Source organism: Staurois parvus, unplaced genomic scaffold, assembly GCF_062004578.1.
Source record: "Staurois parvus isolate SC_StPar_1 unplaced genomic scaffold, SC_StPar_1.0 ptg000048l, whole genome shotgun sequence".
Lineage (NCBI taxonomy): Eukaryota > Metazoa > Chordata > Amphibia > Anura > Ranidae > Staurois > Staurois parvus.
The window spans coordinates 16,875,890-16,888,159 of NW_028317844.1; the positions used below are offsets into that span (position 1 = coordinate 16,875,890).

Genomic DNA, 12,270 nt, shown 5'->3' on the forward strand with positions numbered 1-12,270 from the left:
CCAAATGAAAACCATCATTAACACCTAAACAGAAAAAAAAAGGTTACGATGGGCTAAAGAAAAGTATATATGGACTGTGGATGACGGGATGAAAGTGATATTCAGTGATGGATCACGAATCTGCATTGGGCAGGGTGATGATGCTGGAACATTTGTTTGGTGCCGTTTCAATAAAATGTATAAAGATGACTGCCTGAAGAAAACATGCAAATTTCAACGATCATTGATGATATGGGGTTGCATGTCAGGTAAAGGTTTGGGGGAGATAACAGTCATTAAATCTTTAATAAATGCACATAATTATATATTGAGATTTTGGACACTTTTCCTATTCCATCAATTGAAAGGATGTTTGGTGATGATGACATCGTTTTTCAGGATGATAATGCATCTTGCCATAGGGCAAAAGCCTTACAAACTTTCCTTCAAGAAAGACATATAATATCAATGGCATGGCCTGCAAATAGTCCTGACCTCAATCCAATTGAAAATCTATGGTGGAAATTAAAGACAATGGTCCAGGACAAGGCTCCAACCTGCGAAGCTGATCTGGCAAATGCAATAAGAGAAATAGCTGGATTGATGAAGAATACTGTTTGTTGATAGTTAAATCCATGCCTCAGAAAATTCAAGCTGTTATAAAAGCCAGAGGTGGTGCAACAAAGTACTAGTGGTGTACTGTATTGGGGCTTTTTTCATTTTTCCATAATATTTTCCTCAGAATTGAGTGATTCCATATTTATTTCCTCTGCTTGATGTGCAAAAACAATTGCAACTGACTACAATTTTCTTTCTTTTTAATTTTTTTAAGTGTATCTTACAGCAGGAAGGTTGGAATGTTAAGTGAAAATAGTTTCGAGGCATGTCTGTGATTGTTTTTTTTACTACACAATTAAACATTTGAATGAACATTTTCCAAGAGTGGTGATTCCATACTTTTTGCCAGGGGTTGTATGATTGCATAGGAGGTGTGTGCATATTGCTACTGTTTCATTTTTACAGACCAAGCATTGTAGAGGCTACTTTTTTCAGGCTACAAGGAGATAAATAAACCATTACATTGAAATATCCTTTTGAAGGACTACCAGAGTGAAGAGTGGTATATGGCATTTATCCTGTATCTAAAAAACTAGAACTGACACGGCTGCCATTTTTGGAATGAGCGGATAAGGTTTACCCAGGAACAGGTCTAATGTGATGGACCAAAATGTGTGTTGACCTGTGACATACCTGGTATGAGGTACATATGAAGGAATATTCTGTGCCACACATCTGATCTTCTTCAGAGGTTCTGTAAGCCAGGGGCCACACTGTAGCTGAAATATGAACTTAAAGTAGAAATTTGGGCAAAATTAACACAACATGAGTCCAGCTTGTAACATAGTTGCATTGCCTACCAAGATGTCCAGCAGAAGTAACAATTAAAGGGTTGAGACAAACTATTAAGAATGACAGGGTGCAGGGATACAATAGTCAGCTTTTATTCATTAGTCAAAACCTAAAGGCATAAAAGCTGCTGTTATCAAATTGCTGTAACTAAAGCTTAACTGGATTTAGGCTTTTTTATCATTAACCACTTCCTGTCCGGACACTTTTACCCCCTTTCTGTCAGGCCAATTTTCAGCTTTCAGTGCTATCACACTGAATGACAATTGTGCGGTCATGCAACACTACCCATATGAATTTTTTAGCATTTTTTTGAGAAAGATAAAACTTTATTTTGATGGTATTTATTCACCACTGGGATTTTTATTTTTTTTGCTATGTAAATGAAAATTTCCAAAAATTTTGAAAAAAAAGTGTTTTTCTTATAAAATTTTGCAAATAAATAGTATTTCATCATAAATCTTGGCTAGAATTTATTCCGTTATCTTTTTAGGAAAAAAAAATAACCCAATTTAGTTTATAACCAAAAATTATAGTTTTTAAACATTTTACATTTTTTTTCTTTTTTTATATTATTATTTATGGTTTGTTTTTTTTGCATACTGTCACCATAGCAGTACACTGTACTACTTGTGGGGGGTGATGAAGATTTTTTTTTTTTACACTGATTGCTTTTATACCCATAAAGGCTGTAAAAGCAATCAATCAGGGGGGAAAAGAACTTCCGCTTTTGATCACCTAGGTGGTCAGATTGAAAGTGGGAACAGGTACCTGTCAAAATGGGATACCTGCTCCCCCTCCTCCCCAAAAGCTCCATTTCACAAACAGGAGCGTGGGAGGAGGCCTCAAAGCTTTTTGGGTGGAGCTCCACTTTAAATATGTATTTAGGAAATAGTGATGATTAAAGGTAAATGCAACATTGTACATTTATTGAACATACTGTAATTCAGTTAAAGTGCATGTATAGCTACAAACTTTTTTCAACTTTGTATGAGGTTGAAGAAGTTTTATTGCTGATTGTGTCCCTGCTGGGGAGATTCACCCTCTCTATTTCTATTTGAGACTATTGTCATTGTATACTGGGATATAAAGTGATGGGGAATTCAAAATGCTAGTGCTGTCAGCCAAACAAAAGGTAAGGGGAAAAAGTAAAAACTGGATACTTGATCAAGGAACAAACAGTTTAAGGATGATTTCTCTCTACTTTGTAGAGATTTTTTTCTCTCACTTCCATTGCAGTTTCGTGACAGGAAGTGAAGGGAAATATCCCAAACAGTAGACAACACAGACAGCAAAAAAACATTCTAGGATTTTAATTCTTCCCTGCTCTATACAAATCTAAAAAATAATTTGGCTATACATACCGTTTAATTATTAATGCTTAACAAGATTTGTTTTTTTCTTTTTTTGTGAATCATGTACAGTTAGGTCCATAAATATTGGGACATCGACACAATTCTAACATTTTTGGCTCTATACACCACCACAATGGATTTGAAATGAAACGAACAAGATGTGCTTTAACTGCAGACTGTCAGCTTTAATTTGAGGGTATTTACATCCAAATCAGGTGAACAGTGTAGGAATTACAACAGTTTGCATATGTGCCTCCCACTTGTTAAGGGACCAAAAGTAATGGGACAATTGGCTTCTCAGCTGTTCCATGGCCAGGTGTGTGTTATTCCCTCATTATCCCAATTACAATGAGCAGATAAGAGGTCCAGAGTTAATTTCAGGTGTGCTATTTGCATTTGGAATCTTTTGCTGTCAACTCTCAAGATGAGATCCAAAGAGCTGTCACTATCAGTAAAGCAAGCCATCATTAGGCTGAAAAAAACAAAACAAAACAAAACAAACCCATCAGAGAGATAGCAAAAACAACTGTTTGGAACATTCTTAAAAAAGGAACGCACCGGTGAGCTCAGCAACACCAAAAGACTCGGAAGACCACGGAAAACAACTGTGGTGGATGACGGAAGAATTCTTTCCCTGGTGAAGAAAACACCCTTCACAACAGTTGGCCAGATCAAGAACACTCTCCAGGAGGTAGGTGTATGTGTGTCAAAGTCAACAATCAAGAGAAGACTTCACCAGAGTGAATACAGAGGGTTCACCACAAGATGTAAACCATCGGTGAGTCTCAAAAACAGGAAGTCCAGATTAGAGTTTGCCAAACGCCATCTAAAAAAGCCTTCACAGTTCTGGAACAACATCCTATGGACAGATGAGACCAAGATCAACTTGTACCAGAGTGATGGGAAGAGAAGAGTATGGAGAAGGAAAGGAACTGCTCATGATCCTAAGCATACCACCTCATCAGTGAAGCATGGTGGTGGTAGTGTCATGGCGTGGGCATGTATGGCTGCCAATGGAACTGGTTCTCTTGTATTTATTGATGTGACTGCTGACAAAAGCAGCAGGATGAATTCTGAAGTGTTTCGGGCAATATTATCTGCTCATATTCAGCCAAATGCTTCAGAACTCATTGGACGCCGCTTCACAGTGCAGATGGACAATGACTTAAAGCATACTGCAAAAGCGACCAAAGAGTTTTTTAAGGGAAAGAAGTGGAATGTTATGCAATGGCCAAGTCAATCACCTGACCTGAATCCGATTGAGCATGCATTTCACTTGCTGAAGACAAAACTGAAGGGAAAATGCCCCAAGAACAAGCAGGAACTGAAGACAGTTGCAGTAGAGGCCTGGCAGAGCATCACCAGGGATGCAACCCAGCGTCTGGTGATGTCTATGCGTTCCAGACTTCAGGCTGTAATTGACTGCAAAGGATTTGCAACCAAGTATTAAAAAGTGAAAGTTTGATTTACGTATATTATTCTGTCCCATTACTTTTGGTCCCTTAACAAGTGGGAGGCACATATGCAAACTGTTGTAATTCCTACACCGTTCACCTGATTTGGATGTAAATACCCTCAAATTAAAGCTGAAAGTCTGCAGTTAAAGCATATCTTGTTCATTTCATTTCAAATCCATTGTGGTGGTGTATAGAGCCAAAAATGTTAGAATTGTGTCGATGTCCCAATATTTATGGACCTGACTAGTATAGAAATGTAAGAATTTGGCTACTTTTTATTTTTCCATTCTGTGCTTAAATGCTAGATAAAATACAGTAAAACATACAGGGACAGGGGCAACATGAAAAACACAGTGAACAATCAGGAACCCCCTTGGGCAGCACAGTGGCTAAATGGTTAGCACTTCTGCCTGGCAGTACTAGGGTCATTGGTTCAAATCCCAGCCACGGCACCCTCTGCCTGGAGTTTGCATGTTCTCCCTGTGCCAGCATGGGTTTCCTCTGAGTGCTCCGGTTTCCTCCCACCCTCCAAAGACATGCTGCTAGGTTAATTGGCTCCTGTCTAAATTGTCCCGTGTATGTATGAATGTAAGTTAGGGACCTTAGATTGTATGCCCCTTGAGGGTTAGGGACTGATGTGAATGTACAATATATATGTAAAATGCTGCGTAAATTGATGGTGCTATAAAAGTACATGAAATAAATAAGATGTTCATGGGTACTTCTTGTCTTGAGCACTGACCAAAGTCTCTAGAAACCTAATAACTATTACCAGCTTTCACTAACAACGGAAGTACAATTCAGTTGCCACATTAAGGTGGGCAAGTTCACCAGCCAGCAGCAGGTTTGTTAGCAGAACTGATTTGTGTGACTCATAATTCAATAAAATCTCTACTGAAAAAAAAAAACTATCTGTCTTCTTTCAAGAGGACTTGTGAGAAAATGACACCAGCCCATATGGTGGACCATAAGGTACTTCAAGGTATACATAGAAGGAAATAAGTATTTGATCCCCTGCTGATTTTGAATGTTTGCCCATTCACAAAGAAATGATCAGTCTAAAAATTGAATGGTAGGTGTATTGTAACACTGAGAGACAGAATAGCAACAAAAAATTCAAAAGAAATGCATGTCTAACAAATTATGCACTGATTTGCATGTTCATGAGGGAAATAAGTATTTCATCCCCTTCACAAAACACGAGTTAGTACTTGGTGGCAAATCCCTTGTTGGCAATCATAGAGGTCAGATGTTTCCTGTAGTTGGCCACCAGGTTTGCACACATCTCTGGAGGGATTTTGGCCCACTCCGCTTGGCAGATCCTCTCCAAGTCATTAAGGTTTGGAGGCTGATGTTTGGCAACTCGAACTTTCAGCTCCCTCCACAGATTTTCAATCGAATTAAGATCCTGGAGACTGGCTAGGATATCCAGTTTTCAAAAGCTATACTTCCATATTTTATTTTGCTGACAATTCATCAAGAAATAATTTATGTCTCTTTCTCCAGGACTGGAACATGTTATAAGCTGTCAATTACCAAATCCCCATAATCTTTTTTCTGAAATTAAATGAGTGTGGACTTGAAGACTTATTCCATTCTATTTGGCTCACTGTTACATTTGAGTCTGACATACCTATTCTACCTGTTGTACCTTTTGTACCTCTAATATAGCACACACCTGATGCTGAAGGTTATGCAGGCTTGTATTAACATTACAGGGAACCTCAAATGACTTCCTACAAACCTGGAGCAGCCACTTCTTCTGTGTATGGAAATAATATATAGTTTGAAGGAGGCAAGGAAGTCATATGGATAAATATGCTTTCATTATAAGTCTTCTTTACTGCTCTTAAACTGGACCCTTATATTAGTAAACTGAGCATACAGAACATTATTATATCCATGGATAGTAATATACATAAACCCGGAACAGCTTTAAAGATAATGTAAACTAATGTAAAGGTAATTGTACTAAAAATGCTGAGAAGAAAATCTGCATAAATATTGTTGTTGGTCTCTGATGCATAGGCATAGTAAAATTCCTCCACATCTGAATATAATGTACAATTGCACAATTTAATGTACCTGTCAGGAGGTTTGAGCTGAAAGAACTATTACCATGAGAAATAAACAGACATCATTTCTTTAAAACACAGGAAGGTGAAAGTTAAATACTGCTTTAAACCAAACTTGTTCCTTGTAATAATGCTGCTGAAATATTTATGCATGCAAATAGAAAAAAAAACAAAATAAGTTTGATATCTATACTTACAAATAGATCACAAGGAACAGTTTCTTACAGAAGTTCTTCACACACAGTTTTTCTCCTAGAAGAGAGAGAGAATTTGTAATTATAGCTATTATTATTGCGTATCAGTTCTTTTAGTGAATCAGTATCCTTTTCCAAAGAAAATTATAAAACTGAGACTGCAGTCACACAAGCCATTTTGACATGACTGTCCCTTCTTCTGTATATAGATTAAAAATCCATAAATCCCCAATAGCCCTTTTTAAATAAACTCAATAAACTAGCACATAAAAATAATAAAAATCAAAACCAGCAAAGAAAACAAATAGTAAAAACTGAAATAAAACCAGAAACTGCCTTCATAGCCAATCATATTTATTAATGTAAGAACATAAATAATTATACACACTTTAAAAACATTGTAACAAACCCCATTAAACAAAAAAAAATGTCCACCGGTCTGCTGCACAAATATATTATCATATGGACCTCAATGAGCATGTGGGCATATGAAAACAACACTAGTAATTCTAAAGATGAATCGTAAAATAATCTTGCATCTCTCAATGAATCACCACATAAAAATAATAATGATCATCAAATAAATAACAAAAACTAAAATCAGAAATTGCCGTCATAATTAGATGTATTTATTAATGCAAATACCTAAATAGTTGTACACGTTTAAAACCTATTGAAACAAGCCAATTAAAAAAAAGCAAATCTGCTACAAAAATATATTGTGGAATGGCTGTCAATGAACATGAGACCATATGAAATTAACACCAGTAATTCTAAAGCTGATGCATCTAAAAATATGTGGTATCACACTACACCGTGCTCCAAATTATTATGCAAATTCTATTTAAGTGTCACAGAGATGAAATATTTTGTTTTTCAGTTTAACTCATGGATGGCATTGTGTCTCAGGGCTCTTTTGATCACTGAAAACAATGTCGGCCGATGAGCCCAATTTAAGGAAAAACTACTAAAGGTGGATGTTCCACATTATTAAGCAGAGCACCATTTTCCAGCAATATGGGGAAGATAAAGGATCTGTCTGCTGCTGAAAAGACTGAAATAGTTCAATGCCTTGGACAAGGTATGAAAACATTAAATATTTCACGAAAACTTAAGCGTGATCATCGCACTATTAAGAGATTTGTGGCTGATTCAGAGCACAGACGGGTTCCTGCAGATAAAGGCACATTGAGGAAGATTTCTGCCAGATCCATGCATCGGATCAAGAGAGCAGCTGCTAAAATACCATTACATAGCAGCAAACAGATATTTGTAGAGTTGTAGGTGTAGAGTTCTCCAGAGTCTTGCAACTGTGTATAAACCTTCTATTCAGCCACCAATAACCAATGCTCACAAGCAGAAACGGCTGCATTGAGCAGAAAAATACATGAAGACTAATTTTCAAACAGTCCTGTTCACTGATGAGTGCCATGCAACCCTGGATGGTCCAGATGGATAGAGTAGTGGATGGTTGGTGGATGGCCACCCTGTTCCAACAAAGCTGCTACATCAGTAAGGCGGTGGTGGAGTTATGTTTTGGGTCAGAATCATGGGAACAGAGCTGGTCAGCCCCTTTAGGGTCCCCAAAGGTGTAAAGATGACCTCAGCAAAATATGTGGAGTTTATGACTGACCACTTTCTTCCCTGGTACAGAAAGAAGAACTATGCTTTCTGTAATAAAATCATCTTCATACATGACAATGCACCATCTCATGCTGCAAATAATACCTCTGCATCAATGGCTGTTATGGGGATAAAAGGAGAGAAAGTCATGGTGTGGCCTCCATCCTCCCCTGACCTCAATCCTATTGAGAACCTTTGGAGCATCCTCAAGCAAAAGATCTATGAGGGTGGGAGGCAGTTTACATCCAAACAGCAGCTCTGGGAGGCTATTCTGACATCTTGCAAACAAATTCAAGCAGAAACTGTCCAAAAATTCACAAGTTCAATGGACGCAAGACTTGTGAAGCTGCTATCAAATAAGGGGTCCTATGTTAAAATGTAACGTGACCTGTTAAAATGTTTAAAAAGTTAAAATGTTGTTAAAAGTTTGAGTGAAATAGCTTTTGATTTCAGTAAATATGCTGCAAACACAACAAATGACAATTTTCAGTTCTTTACAACCTATAAAGTGTATTGAAACTTACTGTGCGTAATAATTTGGAACAGTGCATTGTTAGTTTTTAATGTTTAAAAAAAATGCTGTTATCATTAGGAGGTTTGTTCAATAAAATGTGAATTGTACTCTTAATAGTTGATAACATGAGAATTATGCTGACTGTTATTTACATCAATTATTTCAGTAAATGAGAAAAATATAATTTGCATAATAATTTGGAACATGATGTATAGATGCATTACATCAACATTTTCAAACACATGTTATCTGCTTAGTTTGTCATCATTCATCAAATCTCCCTACTGTGATATCTTATGAGAAATTAAAAGATCCAACTGATACACATATGTATTTTTCTGAATATATTTTGCCCAGATGTAGACAAAATCCCTCAAATAAACTTGACATAGAGTGTGAGATACTTGTCTTCAAGTAAGAGTGAATTGTATGGATCCATTGCTAGTGACAAAGTCATATAAGTTACAGTGAGCCTGTAATATTGCAAAGCCATGTATATTAAAAGTAAATTCATAGAAGATTCTGCTAATACATAGAAAAACCTGGGCAGCACAGTGGCTAAATGATTAGCACTTCCGCCTGGCAGTACTAGAGTCGCTGGTTCGAATCCCAACCCCGGCACCACCTGCCTGGAGTTTGCATGTTCTCCCTGTGACTGTATGGATTCCTCCGGGTACTCCAGTTTCCTTCCACACTCCAAAGACATGCTGGTAGGCGAATTGGCTCCTGTCTAAATTGTGCCTAGTATGTGTATGTATGAATGTGAGTTAGGGACCTTAGATTGTCAGGGACTGATGTGAATGTACAATATATATGTAAAGAGCTGCATAAATTGATGGCGCTATATAAGTACCTGAAATAAATAAAATAAATAAAAACATTCCAGCATCATGCAGGCTTATTTGCAAGGATAGTTATAATACACAGATCTAGTTGCAAGTAACAGCGTCATACAGTTCTCACTAAAGTTTTCACAGCTGTTGCAAATTTATTTCCAGGTGTAAGTGTGATACACAAATCCATTGCTAGTGACAATGTCATACAGTTCTTACTGGGTTTACAAGTTTTAAAATGTGTGTTGATTGACAAATATCCATAAAGATATCTGCTGGTTGGTTGAAAGAAGCACTTTTCACTAGAGGTGCAAGTACCTCCATATCAATATCCAAACCTATGCCCAGTTAAATGTACCACTAACGATGCAGGCTTTTTTGCAAACATAATTGAAGTGCACAGATATTGATAGGTCTCACTGAGTTTCTTATAGCTCATACAAACTTGCAAAACATCAAATGTGTATGCATCTGCATTTATTAACGGTAGTGCCTCTATATAGTGTTGCCAGTATTACCATCAAATAGTTCTTACTTCAAGTCTCTTATTTTAAGATATATATACAGTATGTCCAGGTATAGGTGTTATGCACAGACCCACTGCTAATGACAACATCGTACAGTTCTACACTCAGCATGCAAAAGTTCAAATGTGTATACATCAACATCAGGGCCGGAGCTAGACTATTTTGCATCCTAGGCTAGACCAGTTACTTGCACCCGCCAAAAATAAATAAATAAATATAAAAACAGTAGAAAATATTGAATCAACAAAACATGAAACTACTAAATTTCTTTTAATTTGTAAAAATAAGTACCATGAGATGCCACCAGCACCAATATTAAAGACAAAATCAGTGTTACAGACGGACTGTATCTGTGGCTGGCAGTGGCAGGGGCACAGTCACAGTGAGTGGAAGATGATGGATCCACACTCTGACATATCCCAGGCTGGAATTCCCCAGGCAATGGGGAGAGATAAAACGCTGTGACATCAGGCAGCTGAACTGAGTGATCCCATACAGTGACAGATCCGACACGATACAACACACCGCCACCAACACTGCCACATATCAGCAGGCCCAGCAGGCACTAGAAGAGCAGGCTGTGGAATCATGATGATTTCATCACTCACTGACAAATTGCACATGTGATGGATGGCCGGCCAGCCAGGTCACACTCACACAGACACGAGAAATCCGAGTCAGACAATACCTTCTTCTACAAGCGCAGCTCTGCCTCCACTGATGACTGGGAAGAGAAGGGCTGGAACTCCACAGTGATCAGCAGCCGCCAGCCGGCATGCAGTAAGGGACTGAGTCTGAGAGTCACACTGTTATGAGCGACAGCTTAGCTGTTACACTGGCCCCAGACACCCGGCATCTTCCTCTGTTCTTTCTTCCTTCCCTCCACCGCCTCTCCTCTCAGCTGAAGGATCATTCATGATGTGGTGGCGTCCCACACAGAGAGAGTGCCGGCCTGTGCTGCGCCCAGGCACTCCTAGGTGGCAGTGCGCCCTAGATGGCCGCGTAGTTTGCCTAGTGGAAGCACCGGCCCTGATCAATATATATCCATAAAGAATTTTGCTGTCCATACCTTCACCCAATATTGTGCTGCAATGATTGTCCAGTAATAATAAACGTGACATAAGATGGCTAAAAGCTCATTTCCACATGTGAATGATGTGGGCAAGTCTATTGTTAGCAGCAGCATCACATCAGTACTAAAAAAGCATTATTCTTTTCAAACGCAAATTTATTACAGGTATTTACATAGGGCTGACAATTTACACAGCACTTTACATACTGCATATTAACATCAGTCCCTGTCCGCACAGAGCTTACAATCTAAGGTACGTATCTCACACATATACACACCCTAGTGCCAATTTGGACAGGAGACAACTGACCTGCCAGCATACCTTTGGAAGGTTGGAGAAATCCACCCAGAGGAAACCCAGACAAGCATTGGGAGAACATGTTAAGCTCATGCATAGCTTTCTGACACTGATCCTGACACTTACTTTGATGAGGCCCTGATCTACGTTTTTTTTATTCTTTTTGGTGTTGTTGTTTTTTACATTCCTCTTCTTTAGGGAGGAGAAAAAAATATAATGTTTATTTTTTATTTATTTATTTATTTATTTTAAAGAAGTTATGCATATTTTCCTCCATTTAGAGGAAAAAGAGTCCAGGGGTGGGTTTTACAGCTAGTATTTACTCTGATTGCCAACCACAGACTTTCACAGTGATTATGTGATTGGGAGCCATTCCTCCAGACTTTCAATCATTAATATGAGACCCCAAGCTGTCAGTCAGTGACAGTGAATAAATGTACACCCACCTTTGCAAATTTATACTTTGGTGTATGAGAGCATCATGTACAGTATTTGGAGTGATTGTATGTCAAGATACCTATCCAATATTTCAGCCTGGTATAGGTATATCAATGGTGTATAGATTATGTTGAATGGCACAGTGCATGTGATAGCTGAATTTAGGACATTTTGGGGACAAAGTTGTTTTAATTTGAAATTCACAAGCTCGTATGATTTTGAAAAAGTCACAATTTTGGACCTGGCCATTGAAAAGGGACATCACAAACAAATCAACACGTATCTATTCAGAAAACCAACTTCAACAAATAACCCTCTTTTATGCCACTAATTGTGGTGCACAAACCTATTGCTAGTAACAGCATCAAACAGTTCTCAGTGAGTTTCTTATAGCTTGAAAAACTTTGAATGTGCTTATATTAGTATATGTCTTTAATTGTAGTGCACAAATATGTTGCCAGTAATAGCATCAAACAGTCCTCACTGAATTTCTTATTT

General features: G+C 37.9%; 1 long non-coding RNA gene across 10 annotated transcripts in view; it reads right to left on the bottom strand.

Annotated features, from left to right (window-relative positions):
* LOC149470366 (uncharacterized) overlaps positions 1-12,270 on the bottom strand; it is a 502,914-nt gene that overhangs the window by 314,280 nt on the left and 176,364 nt on the right. For 9 of the 10 annotated variants that reach the window (XR_016309161.1, XR_016309158.1, XR_016309154.1 and 6 more), the window contains exon 2: positions 6,471-6,525. This is a non-coding gene — a long non-coding RNA (uncharacterized LOC149470366). Of the gene's footprint in view, positions 1-1,230; positions 1,317-6,470; positions 6,526-12,270 lie in introns of all 10 variants that reach the window. The other variant, XR_016309155.1, reaches the window with a different exon arrangement.